The following is a 16710-nucleotide window of genomic DNA, read 5'->3' as shown; positions in this document are numbered from 1 at the left end:
TCACCATGGAAACTGCTCTGAGCAACCATGGAGCCTGCTTTCCGGGAAGGAGGGAGAGAGACAGGTGGGGCGGGAGATGCTTACAGGTCTCCCAGCTGCCTAGGCTCTACTCCATTGGTCACTTTAGGATTCTCAGCTGGCTGGACCAGGCTCCCCACCCCCCCCATCCCTCACTTTGAGGTGACCCAGCGGATCTGGGGTCTCTGGGGTCTGCTCCTGCTTCATCATGAGCCCCTCCCCCAGCCTCGCTGAGGCTCTATGTGAGCAGCAGGCTCAGTTTGAGTGGGAGAAGAGCACAATGCTAAAAGACAACTGGCCTTTTCCTCCAGAACTTTCTGGGTAGAGGGAGGAGGAGGAGGAACGGATACTCTTTGAGAACCCACTAGTAACACGTGCCTTTAGCTACACTGCTTTTCTACATCCTTCCATCCATCGTGTCAAAAAGATAGCTATATTCCCATTTTATAGAGGAGGAATGTGGGAGTGGGAAAACCAGAGAGTATCTCCCCAAGGACATGGACAACGGGAGCAGATCTTACCTGGACCTGGAGGTAGGAGAGACGGTATCTGGACGGACACGTTTAAACAAAAGGGGGAAAGCTTGAAATTTAACTGGCACATGCTTTCTTTCTCAGAGAGAATGAGAAAGGAAATAGTGCATTATTCAACATGGGCTAGGCTATGCTGCAGTAGCAAACAAAAAAGTTAGTGACTTGCTCAAGGATGCTCTACCAGTTGATAGGGGAACTGTACCTGAAGAATTGAGTCTACTGTGTGCCAGGCACTAAAAGAGACACTTTGAAACTCAGAATTCTCAAAGCCCCCCCCCTTTTTTTTAACTTCCAGTTCACAGAGGGGGAAACTGAAGCTCAGTGAGAATTTCCTCGGGGTCTCACAATTTAGAGGTGACAAAATGTTCTAGGACAGCCAGAACTGGCCTCTAGGTGCCGTGAGATTGAGTCGAAGAGGCAGATGGCATTGAGTATAATTTATAGGGGAATTTGGGATAGGAGTGTGGGCCCCCATGGCAGTAAGATCAATGGATGCCAGTTACAAGGATCAGAAAGGGGTATAAAACAGGACAAAAGTGACTTCATCTAAGCCAGGATGCAGTTGGTTTGATTGGAGCCAGCATCAAAGGCTTCTGGCACAGCCCTGGAGCCAATGAAGCTCCCATGGCACTGGCACTGTTTGTTCTATAATAGTATGGAGGGAGACTGCTGTGTAAAAGGACCAGAGACACTTGACAGTCAACTATGGTGAGCACAGCGCTATACAGAGCCAGAGTAAGAAGTGAAGGTTTGGGGTTTGAGGATCTAATGTTGGAGCTGGTGCCTCTCTCCCACCAGTGTAGACTGAGGCTGGACCCTCATCTTCAGGGTTTTAGAGTGAAGAGCCAAGTCACGGCTTTGCTGCCTTTCATGCAATCTCAAAGTCCTAGTCAACACTGGAGAGCTTGGCCAGGAGAGGAAATGGCGGATAACCTTCCCAAGGACGTGACAGTGGGAGCAGGTCTTACCTGGAGCCAGAGGTAGGAGAGAGGAAGCCTGGAGAGAAGTGGTTAAACAAGAGGTGGAAGCTTCTTGCAACTGAACTGCCATGTGCTTCCTTTCTCAGAGAGAAAGAGAAAGAAAATGGTGTGTTATTCAACATAGGCTAAGTTATGCTACAGTAACAAATATCCCTCTAAATCTGTGACTTTGTATTCTGATGTCGATTTCTCAGTCATGTTACAATGTATCAGCCTGTTAGTTTAGCTGAGTACAAACCACTTGTAATTTGGTTAATCTTACAATTCTCTGGGTTAGCTGAAGTGTGCCTCTGGACTGTTGGAGTTCAAACGGGGTTTTAGTAGTGTTGAGCCGCCCTGTTCATGTGCCTGATACTGCTAGGAGGACAGCAAGGACCCTTCCCTCGGTGGTTTCTCTTCCTTCCAGGAGATTACTGGAGACTTGCTCATAAGTGGCGTTAGTATTCCCAGCTGGGCAGAAAGACCAGCTCCAACATCCACGCTTCTGCTTCCTCCTCTTCTGTTATCATATTGACCAAAGCAAAGCTCACAGTAGAAAAAGGTCAAGGGTCATGGGAAGGGACTTCATAGCCTTACAGAGGGGAGCACAGGGGGCCAAGCATCACTATAGCTTTCTTAAGCCTTTCTTTGTGTCTCCATTCCAGATCCTTTAGAGGATCTAGCCAGTATCCTCCTCATTCTGGGGGAAGAGGGGCTGGGCATGGTTCCATTTTAACAGTGTCTTTGGCAAAGGTAAAAGGGGGCATGGTAAATGGCACGTGGGCTCTTAGGACCCCAACAAGGAGTGGCACATGACTCGAGGCCTGCATTGGCTAGAGCAGATCATAAGGCCACATTCAGTTTCGGAGGATGAGGAGTAGGACCACATACATCTGGAGAACAGAGGTAAGGACAAGGCAGGCATTGACCATGCATACTTTCTCTACGCTGGACCAAAGTGTGGGCCTCATGGTGTGTTTGCTGGGGAGTGAGATAATCCCTTGGGTACTAGAGTAGAGCAACCAAGGGGCCTACCAAAGGCCACCTGCTTTACAAGAGGCACAGCCAGGCCTGGGACCTAGAGAGTCTGGCCTCAAGGTGGGCATGCTGTCCACCTGCCCCTCTTCAGAGAGCATAGAGAGGATGCTGGGGGTGACTTGTGAATCACTTAGTCATTTAGCCCTTTGCTCCTGGTTATTTAAATGCCACCGTGGCTAAGAGGTGTAAAGACATAGCTGAGCTAACTGCCTGCCCTCATGGAACTGTGTTTTGGGGCCATCCCTTTATGACTCCAAAGGTCAAAGGATCTTTAAAGCTTCGTTCGTGGAAAATGGGAGGGGGGTGGAAATTGAGGAGGCTAGCAGGGTTCTCCAAGGATCAGAGGAATTGGGAGGCACTGTCCTAGCCTCTGAGTTTCTCAGAACCTCTCAAGTGTTTCTGCAGAAGTGACAGAAGCGGGGAGCAGTGAATCAGGTGTCCTTGCTCTGGAGGAGGAGTGCTTCTGGGGTGCTCCGGAGGTCTGGGGCTCCAAACATGATGTCAAAGACTCCAAGAGCCACACTAAGGAGCTTCTTGCATGTAGGAGAGCTTGAGGGGAGGCCACAATCGTTCTAGGTTGCCCATGGCTCTTATAGTATCCGTTCTACTTCACCCTAGGTGGACACTGGGGTCCAAACAACTAGGAGAAGCTGCCCAGGCTTTTCTCTCGGCTCTTACCATGTTTCAGAGACCCAAGCTTGACCATGCCTGTCACACAGTCCCAGTTTCTCTGGGCTACCTCCAAGGAACAAGAATCTCACTACCAGCAGGGCCTTTAATCCCAGCACTTGGGAGGCAGAGGCAGGTGGATTGCTGTGAGTTTGAGGCCAGCCTGGTCTACGAAGTGAGTCCAGGATAGCCAAGGCTACACAGAGAAACCCTGTCTCGAACGCCGCCCCCCTCCAAAATCTCACTACCTCCAGCAAGTATCTGTCCCCAAACTCATTTTTATTATTTAGTTCACAAAATTCAAATTACCAACCACATGGGGCCAGCCTATTGCTGGGCTGCTGCATCAGGGGTGCAATGACACCCTGGTGGCCTTGGGTGGCTGGGGAGGAAGGCAGTGCTGTATGAGCAGATGGACAAGGCTCAGCCTGTCAGTCAGAGATGCTGGGCCTGTACTGGCACTGGCTTCCGGCAAGTACAACTATTTATAAAAGATGAAGTGTGCCAGCCTGGGACATCTGCTCCCTCTACTGGGGTGGTCTGTGCTCACTATAGGGCCCCAGCTTGAGCTCCCTGGAGCCTCATCAGCCCCATCTCTGCCCCACTCTAGCCCCCAAATGGACCATCTTGGAGATGGTGACGAATGCTTTTTTTTTTTTCTCTCATCCTTTTGTCTTTCAGACCCAACTTCTAAGGAAGAAGGGTGTTTCCTTGGGTGGGTGACATGAAGCCTTGCTGCCCCTCGGAACTGTACTGGCTTCATCCTCTTTCTGAGCTGCTTTCTGGCCACTGGCACCTACATCTCCTCTGACTGGCACTGCCCTGGTAGCAGTGGCTGGGGTCCATTTGCATAGGTCTATGCAGCTTGAGGCATAGCACATAGGTCTGGAGCTGTCTGTGGAACACTCTGGAACAGATGCAGAGACAAGGCTTAGCATCCTGCCCCAGGGGATTTTCTGAGCTAGTCTGTTCTCACGTAGGAAGTGGGTGGGAAGGAGATTTGCTCTTCAAGGTAGTGAAAATATTCCATGTCATCCAGGGTAAAAGTTCCAGGGTAATGTGAGTGACTGAGCTCTGAGCCTGTGTGGAAACAGATGCGACAGGCGCGTATGTCTGAAGACTTGGACTCTACCACTGCACCACAAAGTGGTAGGAGCTTAGTCCCCTGTAAGCTTTCATTTCATCACCTGTCCCATCCTCTATTGTGACAGTGACACCTATGGGCCTCCCTTGGGGGCTGCTGAGAGGTCTGGGTGGCTCATGCTTTGAATTTTATGTAAGTAACAACTTACTGTGCATAAAATTCCTGTGTAAAAGGCACACGGGAGGAAAAGTTGGAATGAACAGATCTCACACAAAAAGCTAGAGGCCTGTGGATGGCTCAGCGGGAAAAAGCACCCACCTCAAATCCCAACACCCTAAGGTCAGCCTACATATGTGGGCCATGGCACTCACACCTCCCCAGACATAAATAAATACAATTAGGGATTTTAAATGGAGTTGGCTCTGTGCCTAGGTGCTTAATTCTGCTCCCCACTTTCAGGGGGTCTTCGCACACTCCAATGTGTGAGTTTTCCTCTCCACAAATGGCACTCAGGACATATAATAAGGAAGCCAGGTTTTCTGGGAATGCCGTGTGGGATCACTGAGGTCATAGGGTAAACTCACAGGTACCTGTTGGGGGGCACCCAGGACAGCCAAGCCCTTGTACTTGCCATGTTTTGTATTTATAGACCAGAGGCCAACATCTGGCCTCTTTCTTGATCACTCTCTACTTTATTGTTTTTGAAGCAGAGTCTCCAGTGATCCTGGGGCTCATCAGCTGGGGCTACAACATTGAAGTGTGGCCTCTTTTGAAAAAGGAGCCTTGCTCATACTATCCAGGATGTCACAATGAGGTCCCGTGTGTAGAGCAGGTCTTAAATCCGGCCACTGGTGCCTCCTGAAGATAAAAAGAAATGGAGGTCTGAGAAACACAGTCTCTTGGGAAAATATCAAAGGTAGAATGATGTCATTGTAGTCCCAAGCCGAGGATGCCTGGAGCCACCAGCAGCTGAGGCCTTCCCCTCCATGGCCTGGAGCCTTCAGACAGTCTAGCCTGCTCACACTGTGATTTTGTTCTTCTGGCCTCCAGAACGGGTGGGGGGGGGGAGGGCAGGGGGGCGGAATGTGGTTCTGACCCACCCCTCCCCACCAACCGCCATAGTACTTATAGAGGACCGGAAACTGCCAGAACAAGGCAGGGCTGGTACCAACCTGCCAGATCTCCACAAGGCATTGAGGACAGGTGAGGAGGCCTAGGAGAGGTAGAGTCTGATACAGCCTGCTCGAAGATACAGAGACTGCAGGACTGAGAGGAGAACAGTACCCCTAAATGCCATTGCAGGTTCTTACTTATTTCATCCAAAGACACTCGGCATCTCAAGTCCCCCGAGGAAGTGAATTACTTGTGTCTGTTTCCAGGGGCAATAGCTGGCTCTCTTGTGACCTTGGGCAGGCAAGTTTCTCCCTCTGGGACCCATGCGCCCTGCTGAACACAAGCCTGGAAGCAGGGGCTGAGCCGAAGGGAGACTTCCCTCCTGAGTGTCTCATCTCAGCCTGCTGTGGTTCCGCATTAGACTGAGCGGAATGTTCTTGGCAGGAAATACGGGCTCCTGGGCTCTCGAGAGAACTGTGCCTATAGACACATGGAGCAGGCTTAGCTGAAGATACACTCAATCTGACAGGGAGGCTGGAAAGGGCAGAGGCCTCCCCAGGGTGCTGGGCAGGGGCGCTTGAAGGAGCCACAGCTGGTGGAGTTCTGACATGGTCACCCGGTTTTCTTTCTTATCCCTGGGCAGGGAGAGGGAGCTGTACCTTTCAGGGTAGGCTTGTGCCAGGGCAGGAGATTCTGTGCTTTTATCTCAAATGGACCCAAGGCAGAGATGGAGCAGTTGGAGCTGGGCCTCAAAAGAGGATGATGTGACAAGGTGACTGGTAGGACACAGTGTAGCAGAGGACAGTGGAGGGAGTTCTAATTCTACGTGACAACAGGCAGGGTAGGTTGCGGGGCTGTGTGTGTGGGGTGTGGCAGTGTGGCAGGGACCAGTTAGTGGCCCTTCCTGAATCCTCAAGAGAATCTTGAGAAGTAGGGAATGTTGTGTCTGCTTTAAAGCGGTTCCACGGGCAGCGTATGGGTTGAACACGCTGCCTTGACCAAGAGGTCAATTTGGGAGGAGCTTGGGAGTTAGAATCTGAGTCTGGACTTGAGGATAAAGGTAATAGTGCCATGGTAGGCTCCTGAACAGGAGCATGGCACAATGAAGAAGATGCCAACAGATACCTGGGAAGTAGAAGGAAGACTAGTAACAATGGATGCATTATTATTACTCTGCAGCCATTCCTCTCCATCCTGCCACTGTGTGTGTGTGTGTGTGCGTGTGCGTGCGTGCGTGCGTGCGTGTGCGTGTGTGTGTGTGTGTGTGTGTGTGTGTGTGTGTGTGAAGCCTGGCTGGCCTGGAGCTCACAAAACTCTGCTTGCTGGGATCAGAGATATACCATCATGGCTGGCCCTGCCTGCTTTTCTTTTCTTTTTTTTTTTTTTTAAGATTTATTTTATTTTTAAGTGTGTGTGGTGGGCGGGGGGCAGTGAGTGCAGAATCCAGAAGACAGCATCCAATTTCCCTGGATCTGGAGTTACAGATGGTTGTGAGCTGCCCCACATGGGTCCTAGAAACCAAACTCTGGTCCTCTGCAAGTGCAGTACAAAGACGTGTGTGCTCTTAGCCACAAAGCCATCTCTCCAGGTCAGAGCAGTAAAAAGTAAAGTAATTCAGTAGTAACACAAAGTGACATCACATTAGAGCTGTGGGCAGCAGGGAGTTTAGCTTGCCTTAGCATCCTGTTTTTTTTTTTAAAGACCATATGAATCTGAAGATCAGGCTGGAGCAAGGGCATGCTCAAGGTGGAGGGAGGCAGGGGGTCCAGGGTGAGGTCAAATGAGGAAAACTGTGTGAACTGAGAGGGCTGGAGACCTCTGGGGTTGCTAGCTCAGGACAGTCAGGAGCTGGACCTTACTCGAGCTGTGGGGCACTGAATCCTTGCTATGACCAAGCACCTGACAAATGCAGCTTCAGAAAGGGTCTATTTTGGCTTAGAGTTTGGAAGCATAGGCCACCGGAGTTGTAAAGTCATGCAGACAGGGGCTTGAGATGGCTAATCTCACTGTTTCTACAGTCAGGATAGTGAGAGATGCATGTTTGTACTCTGTTCATTTCCTCATGGGAGGGGGGATCATTGTCTCATAGTCCAGGCTAGCCTTGACCTTCACATCTGGTCCTCCTAGAATTATAGGTATGTGCCACCATACCTGGCTTGTGCAGTACTGGGAATCGAACCCCGGGTTTTGTGAATGTTAGGCAAATATTCTACCAGATGAGCTGTATCCCCAGCCCCAACTTTGTCCTTTTTACTCCGTTTAAGACCTCAGACTGTGGGATGCTGCTGCCCACATTCAGGGTAGATTTTCCCTCTTTAGTTAAATTTTTCTGGAAAGGCCCTTGTAGATGTGCTCAGAGGTGTGTTTCCATGGTGATTCTAAATCTGTCATGTTGATGATGAAGACTAACCACTATGGGCACCAACGCCTGGCTAGGGCCAGGAAGGCTCCAATACACAGCCTGACTGCCACCTTGCTGTGCATCTTGGGCAAAGCACTGCACCTCTCTGATCTCTGTTTCCTACTCTTTAATTATACAGAATACACATCTCAAACAACCCAGGTGGTTACAATCCAACCCTCACCCCTGCTCGGGGTGATGATGACATCCAGGGACAATATCTCAGCCCCCTTCATACCTCTTCTGGAGAAGGGTGTGGCTCTTTGCCAAAGAGTCTGGCAGCCAGCTGCATATGGAACCTCTCCTGGGGCTAATGCTGGTCTTTCTGCAAATACCAGGTGTGTTTTGGAGACAGTGGAACATTCTCTGGTGGTGCTGTGCAGAAGCAGAGACCACTTGTAGCCGTGGGTGGGAGGGTGGAGGCCTCAAGGCCCTGGCAGGGGTGGTGGTGGTGAGGCTGCTGAGGGTAGGATGTGAGGGACAGCTGGCCTTTCTATTCCCGTGCTGGAGGGGAAGGCCGTTTCTGCTCCAGACGCAGGAGATGCCAGGCTTCATTACTTCCGGGGATTCTGTTCCTGTTCTTGCTCTCAATTCAATTAAAACAATCTGAGGTAATTAATTGAATTTGTTATTTGATTAATAAAGATAGAAATTTGGCTAAGTTGCCGTGAAGGAGGAAGCCATGTTGAAAGCCAAGGACAGAGGACCCTGGAAGCCTCATTCTGTTCCTGCCTCCTCCTCTGCCTTGCTCCTTCTCATCCCTTTTATGTATCCAGTGTGTCATCTCTGGGTACCCTATCAACTAGGACCAGGAAAAAGTGCCTCCAAGTCAAGGGTGTGGACTGGGAGGAGTGAGGAGGTGGCTAAGGAGCAATGTGATCTGTGGGTGTGGGAAGTGGGAGCTGGGAGGAGCCTCCGTACACCTGCAAGGGGCTTCACGCTGGGAGGGCAGAGGCTGGGGCAGGCCTGAAGACTGCCCAGGAAGACATGTGCCAAGTGCATGGAAGAGAGGAGGAAGGGTAAGCCACTGGACACAATCAGAAGCTATCGGCATTGGCTGCGGGTCATTACCACAGAGGAAGGCTCAGGTTAGACCCCAATGTAGGGACTCACTGTGTGGCTAGAGTTAAAACTCTGAGGGCCTTCTAATGTGGCCCAAAGCTAGCCACTCCACAAGATTCAGATCTGTACATTTGATAAATGTATCTAGAACTAAACACCCATAAATAGATTCAGAGGGCAAATGAAAAGATGGGAGAGAGATTTGAGGCTCACATCAGATATGAGAGCTGAATTGCTTTAATATGTAAAGAACTCCTCTGAGTCAATAAAGGAAAGACTCCCACGTAAGAAAGTTGGGGAAAGGTTGGAATAGTTTGTAGGGATGAAGCCACCAATGGTATTTGCTCATTTATTCATTTATTTGCTTAGCTGGCTTTATGGAAAGAGTCTCACGTAGCCCAGGAGGATCTTGAATACCTGATCCTCCTGCCTCCACCCCTGAGTGCCAGGATTATAGACATGTACCATCTCACCCGGGCTACAAATGGCTTTTAAACATATGCAAAGTTGCTCATTCTCTTTCTATAACGAGGGAAATGCAAATTAAAAGTGGGCAGAGATTCCATTTTTATACTTAAGATTGAGCTGGGCGTTGTGTGACACTATTCCTGGGGCGATGTGAACAAACCTCTACTCACCCCACAGAGAGCCAGGGACAGACCAGAGGAAGGATACCACCAAAGGCCAGTGCGGTGAACCAGTCAGTCTGTTGGAGTTACTTAGCGAAGTATAGATTAGCAGTTACCTAAAGAGGCAGCCGCATCACAGAAAGCCCATCCCAGCATGGGCAATGACTTGGGAAAGCTGGGACCCTGGATCTTCCTGCACAACTTGCAGGCAGCTCTACAGGCCACTCTCCTCTCTTGAACAATCCTTAACAGTTCGTACAACCTAGAGGGAAGGGGGAGCCTGTGAATCTAGTCAACTTCAGAGACTTCCTGTGACTTGAGATGTTTGCTTCCTGGGTCTTAATGAACTTTGCTTTAGAACTTCCTGAGTCTTGAGGAGCCTACCTAGGGGATACAGTGTTTCAATTCAGAGGAAATTGCTACATAGAACTCCACACCTTCCTCCAGCTCTTCCATTCTTTTTCTTTTTTCTTTTTTTTAGCTCTTCCATTCTTTCTGCCTCCTGCCCATGCTATTCTTTGAGCCTTGGAGGAAATAATGCAGATGTCTAAGTCTTGGGACCATTTGGCCTCAGCGACAGTCACTTGTTTTCAGGAGCGTAGTTAGTGGCTATGAGTCTCTGCAGCCTACCATAATTTGTAAAGGAATGTCCTTTTATTTCCAGTTGTAGCTGACAATAGTGACCTATGGCTGGTCGTAAGCACAAATGCTTAGAGAGCTGTTTGGCAGGCAGGCATGTCACCTCCAGTTGACAAAACAAAGCTGTTGTTTCCCTTCCCAACCACAAGTTTTTGTTTTCCTGGTTCATGGAATCTGGAATGAATTCCCTTCTGTGGAATAATAGGCTTTAAACCCAATCAGAAAGACTGTTGGTTGTACCCAAAGCAGTCTGTGTCACTAGTAGCTCTGGACACATCTTTCTTGACATTTAGATGGTATTGCATGCAGCATCCTCAACCAAGCAGGGGTGTTGGTGAAACTCTCCCAACAACCTGTGATATGCTTTCCAACATTATGAAACCCCAGCCTGATTTTCCTCTGTCATGTGACCAGATCATGTATCTTCTTCAGCCACAGGGACTTATCTAGTTCTGGCACATAGCCAACAGCAGTAGCAGTGACCTTATTCATTGGGGGTGTTTTGGGGGCATTTCTGGTCAACAGCTCATGGGGAGGTTACCTACTGCTGGCACTGCAATGTTTACTTAACCATCTTATGGCTTTGGGCACTTGACTTTCTCCAGACACATAGGATGCCTTCTGAAAACTTTTTATTGTTGTTTTTACTCCCCTCTCCAGATATCTGTATAAATTTTAAGAAACTCTGAGGCTGAAATGTTGCTTCAATGGTTAAGAATGCTTGTTCTTGCAAAGGACCTGAGTTCAATTCTCAGCACCCACATAGGGGGCTCACCACCTCCTTGAACATCAGACACACATGTGGTACACAGATATACATGAAGGCAAAATACTAATATACATGAAACAATAAAATAAATAAATAAATAACCTGTAAGACTCTCAAGCATTAGCATTATGTAACAAGACCTTTTTGCAGAGAGTGTAAAGGATCTGTGAAGGCCCACTACTGTCTATTTCAGGTAAGTACAGTTGACCTTGAGGGGCTGAGGTGACACTGAAAAAGAAACATTAGTAAGGCCCAGTATGGTATGAAAGGGTCTCATTGCTTTTACCAGTTCTTTAGTTAAAAGAGCAGTGACATGGACGGGAGACACCACTGTGATTCATACACATTGCCCCACCACAGATGGCCTCCCTGAAGCTGGCTTGTGTTGCATTGTCTGGCTTCACTCTGGCCTGCTGTGCCTGTTGCTGGAGCCGGCTCCCTTGATCTGACAGGTTCCAGGCTAGCACTGTGGCCCTTAACTTTCTGTCAGCCACATCTGACTGCCGAAGAGCCCTGGGCTCTGTCTTCCCCATCCCCCTTTTCTGAGGGAGCATCTCCTCACTTCTGACATCCTCTGAGGTGGGTATGGAGGATGGTTGCCCATCCCTAGGACAGGCTTAGATTTTTATTCTAATGATTGTTCCTCAGACTTTTGGACCTTCCAGGAGTTGACTTACTTAAAAGCTGGCTTTCTGATGAAAAAATTTTTTCCCTAGAAACTCCAGCTTGACACAAATCTTGCCATATTTGCTGCTAAGTGGTCTGTGCAGACCCGTTTGTCTTTGTTTTATACCTCTTCATTACTTCAACACTAAACTGAGGCTCATAAAATGGGAAATTAGCACCTTACAAATCTCGGGAAGTCCCTAAAGCTTATAGAATTCACAGGGTCCCTTACTCCCCGAGGTTATATAAAAGTGAAGACTGTTGAAAGGAGGCTCTTCCAGATGTTGAGCTGCCAGGAAGTCATGGTAGGCCCTTCCTGCAGATGGGCAGTGACTCAAAAGATGACTGAGACCTGGGCACAGAGGGCTGAGTAGGTGAGCAGTTAGGACAAATGAAAGGCGAAGTGTGGCTCATGCCTATAGTCCCAGAACTAGGAGGGCAGAGACAGGAGGATTGCCTTGAGTTTGAAACCATTCTGATCTATTATCATACAGGCTAGGGAGCCTGACACAGGAAGACCTGATCATAGATACAATGTGTGCCATGATCTATAGCTGACTCCCCTAGGACAGAGATAGACAAGTGTTTTGTGATTAAAACCTGCTTTAGAGGGCTGTGTGTAAAGAGGGCTCAGCTTAAAGGCACACACCTTTAATCTTAGTACTCAGGAAGCAGGGGCAGGTATATCTCTGAGTCTGTGGCCAGTCTGGTCTACATAGTGAGTTCCAGGACAGCCAGGGCTATAAAGTGTGACTCTGACTTTAAAAACAAAACAACAACCTAATCAACCGATGATCAAAAATTGCACACACAAAAAAAGCTAAGTTAAAACACAATAAAATGATGTATCTGTTTTGGGACTTCTCAGCACTGCTTTACTTGTTAGAGAAAATGGTGATTAATTTTATGCATCTACTTTGAGTCAGTCCCTGAACTTCCCATCTGGACAGTGATGGCTTTGAACTTCCGTTCCTGCCGGCATCGCCTTAGTGCTGGGGTCACATGCATGCGCTGCGGCTGAAGTGCTGGGGCTAGAACCCAGGGCCTCGTGCATGCTAGCAAGTGTGGTACTGACTTGAAAGCCATGGTTCTAAGAACTGATACCTTGTTTCCCAGACTCCGGCTCATGGCACCACATTTTCCTGGAGGATCTTGAAGGCTTGGTGCTGTTCAGAGCACTCTTGGAGAAAAGGCAGCCTGTCCATAGCATCTAGGGTGGCTCCTCTTCCTCCTCCTCCTCCTCCCTGCCTCTGTGTGAATCTAGCTTGTAAGGTGTCAACATAGCAACATGTCATAGGCAAGCACTTGACCTGCTATGCTGGACACTGAGAAGCCTCTCAGTAGGGCAGTGTCACTAGAAACTCAAACTTTACCCAGCATTCAATGCTCCAGTCCAATACCAATTGCCCTCTGAGAGAAGCTCCTGGATCAGTGCTTCCCTGTGTCAGCCAGGCCCTTCTCCTCACTGCCTAGGATCACCTTGGGCCTGAATCAGAGCCTTTCTTCAGGTAGGAGTGGCCAGCCTTCTTCCTCTGTATCTTTTCCAGGGTGCCCTTCCTGACCATCTCTTAGCCTTGTTTCCAAACTCCTGGGGTGTATCTAAAAGAGACAGAAGGCAAATAGCTCCAAGTATTCATTCCAAATGACTGTGAAAGGATGCTCTTATGACCTTGGAGATGGTAACTAGGCACCCCAAGGGGCAATCATTTAACAAGAACTCTGTTGGGAGCAAACCTGTCATGAGGAATGGCTGTGGGCCTCCAGCTTTCTCAAAGAATCCCTATAACAATCCACACCTCAGGACACCCAATCTGAGCTGCTTGCTGGTTCTAATTTTCCCTTTAACACTTCGCTGTGGATGCTGGGCAAGGTGGCTCACACCTGTAACTCAACAGGTTCCATGTGGAGAGAGGAAAATCAGGAGCTCAAGGGCAACCTGGGCAAACTATTAAGTATTTAATATCACCAGCCCGCAAGAGACAGTTTGACTTTCCAGTCAGCCTTTGCAAGTCTTTTCTTTCTTTGTTGTTGAGATGAGGTCTTACTATATTGGCAGGCTGACCTTGAACTCCTGACCCTATTGCCTCTGCCTCCCAAGTGCTGAGATCACTGGGAAGCCCCTACTGACCCTTTAGAGCTATTGGTAGAAATGAGTTCATTTATATTTGGGGAACAGTGCCTGACCCGAGTTAGGGCTCCAAGCTGTATGAGCTCGAGCAATTGGCTTGCCTTCCCTGGACCTCAGTTCTCTCAGCTACAAAATACTAAACAAAACATGGCAACAGATGCTATCTGGGGTGAGTACCTTTTGGGATTGTGATAATTCGATGAGATAGTGTTGATGGAAGCATGGTGATTTGTGAGCATCTCTGAGCCCCGGCTGTTACTATCACTGTGTTACAGTGTGGTTAGGCCGCATGTAAGGGGAAGAGAGCAGGTAGCCGTCCCTCCGCCAGGGAAGTCTGAGGCCCACAGGGGCCAGATGGTGATGGTAACTTACTTGAGCCAGAGATCTTTTAACTGAACCACAGGAGACCAGACATGTTTCTCATTTTAGATTTTGGAATGTTTGCATATACATAATGAAATATCTTAAGACTCACGTCTAAACCTGAAACCCATGGTTGTGTCCTATATGCCTCCGCACACAGTCTGGATATAATTATAGACAATTTTTAAATGACTTGAGCACAAAATGGAGTCTCATGGTTACTTTTTTTTTTTTTTTGTCTCTGTGAGAAAGTACTTAACAAAAACAACTCATGAAGTGGTTCATTGTGGCTCACAGTTGGAGGGTACCCAGCCATCAGCCATTGCTGTAGGGAAGGCATGGCGGTGGGGGTGGGGAGGGGGCGGGCACCATGAGGCAGCCAATCACATTGCACCTACAGTCAGGAAGCAGAGAGAGAATTCTGGTGCTCAGCTGGCTGTCTCCTCCGTATGCAGTCCAGACATGTAGCACTTAGATGGTGCTTCCCACATCCAGGTCTTGACTCTCAAAGACCTGTCCAGAGGTTTGTCTCCTCAGGAATGCTAGACCATGCCAAGTTGGCAGTTAATATTAACCGTAACACACCCTGCAGAATCTTCCACACACGGTGTCATGTTACTGCTCAGAACAGTCTTGGGTTTGAGGATGAGGGAATGAGCCTGGGTTTACTGAAGACTTACCAATGTGCCAGGTGCCTCACCCAGGACATGCTGTGCTATCAGCTCCATGAACCGCCTGCCCTTCCTATCAGCCAGACACGGTGACTGTCACACCAACCCTGGGTCAAACCCATGTTACAGGTAGTAACTTGAGGCAAGGAGAGCCTGGATGGCATTCCCCGGTCACAAGGTTCCAAGGAGACGCTCTGGGTTCCAGGCCAACTCTTTGTTTCATTACCTTATCTTTGCCTCAGCTGTCGGTCAGGACAGACGCCTCTGACCTGTGTTTCCTCCTCTTCCTTCCTACCCCTACCAGACCCAGGACTGCAGGTTTCTGACTCAGAAGGGAAGCCTTTGCCCTTGGACGGACATCACTTCCAGGCTCATCTCCCCTGCTGTGGCTGTGGTGTGTGGCGTTAACTGACAAGGAGATGGCTTGAGAAAGAAGCAAGTTCATTATCTGGCACAAGGTTTAGCACTTCCTGCGGCTCTGCAGCGTCCTTGGATGTAGCTGCCTTGTCTCTAATTGCTGTCCCTGACGCTTTTCTTCCAAAATTGGAAAGCTGAGCCTGTAGACAGGGCAAGAAAAATTGAAAGGTCCCTGGACCCAGTGGCCTGGCAGGTGATGGAGAGGGCCTGGGCCTGTGCGTGCCCTTGGAGAGCCTGCCTCCTCCATCCTGGGGGCTACCCCGCCACCCAGCAGACATCACCCATCAGCCCTGCTTTAACCATGATGATCCTGGTCACGAAGGTCTCCTCATGCTTGCCACTCCTGGTAACAGAGGTCCCCCGGTGGGAAGCCGCCTTGATCCTGAGAGGCTACCCTGGCCTTCGTGGATGCCCAGAATCCAATTAAAGCCTCCATTAGAGCCGGGGAAAGAGATGCGACTGGGGGTGATGGAGAGGGAGGCACTTCTAATTAGACACGTGGCCACCCTCCCCTGTCCTTTCGAGATAAACGCGAAGGATCAAGTGGAGAAGTAATTAAGACTCCCCCGTCCTAGTCCTACAGAGGCTGCTGAGCGAGGCTCTATCACCACGGCTCCGCCCCCTCCCAGCGCCTGGGTCCAGATTGATTCTGGCTGCCAGCCAATCCCCTTTGAGCAAGAGGCAGTTTAGAGGAAGGCCAACAGACTTGATGGTCAACCCTCCAACCCACTCACCCACCACACTCTACCCCAACCCCCCACCCACCCCGGTTCCAAGGGCTGGGAGCTCCTTAGGAGCGTGGACCAGGTCAGGTCAGTTGGCCTTTGCCAGGGGCGGCTTTGTACTTCTGCTGAGCTCAAACTACTTTGGCTCCACAAACTTAGGTCCTCTCAGGCCTTCTTCTGTCACTTCCTCCTTCTTCACAAAGACTTCTCCACAATCACCCTGGAACCTTATTGTTCTCGGCTTCTCATGAACCAGATATGGATCTATGGTCACGGTCACCTGGACACCTATCTAGCCTTGCTCTCTCAGTCAACCAGGTTCCTGCCGTGGTTTCCCAGAATGTGGCTAGCTATGAGCTCAATTCCTCTCCCCCCTCCCCTTGACCCTAATTGATATAATTGATATCCTGCACAGCTGCAGCCAAGATCAATCGCTTCTCACCTCCTCATCCCCCTCCCTACATCTTGCCTTTAAAGTATATAAGCAGCCTGAGAAAATAAAATTTTGTCAGCTTGATCAGATTCCTTGACTTGCTGTCTGTTCTTTGCGTCTCTTGTCCCCCATTCTCTCCCTAGGGGTCCGAGGGTCTCAGTTGATTGTCCGGCGGGCCCGGACAGGCCTTGTCTTCCTCCTTGGATGGGAAATAAAAGCAACTGGAAGCTTGTGCCCCACACTAGGCAGCCTGCCTGGGCCAACATGGAGCAAGTAGCTAGGACCATCTCAGTTTCTCTCTCGGGAGCCACCTTTACAGCTTTATCTTTTTATCCTGGCCTTTCCCAGTCACCGAAAGTTATTTAGGAATTAACACATCACATCATATCCAGG

General features: G+C 49.3%; 1 long non-coding RNA gene across 1 annotated transcript; it reads left to right on the top strand.

The window, feature by feature from the left end:
- Nucleotides 1-324: 324 nt before the first annotated feature.
- Nucleotides 325-16404, top strand: LOC311593720. The gene is made up of 2 exons (XR_014777811.1): nt 325-551; nt 15047-16404. It is a non-coding gene; the product is annotated as an uncharacterized lncRNA (long non-coding RNA).
- The last annotated feature ends 306 nt before the right edge of the window (nt 16405-16710 follow it).

This window comes from Acomys minous, assembly GCF_964271855.1.
Source record: "Acomys minous genome assembly, chromosome: 3".
NCBI classification, from domain to species: domain Eukaryota; kingdom Metazoa; phylum Chordata; class Mammalia; order Rodentia; family Muridae; genus Acomys; species Acomys minous.
This window is presented reverse-complemented; position numbering and strand designations above follow the sequence as displayed.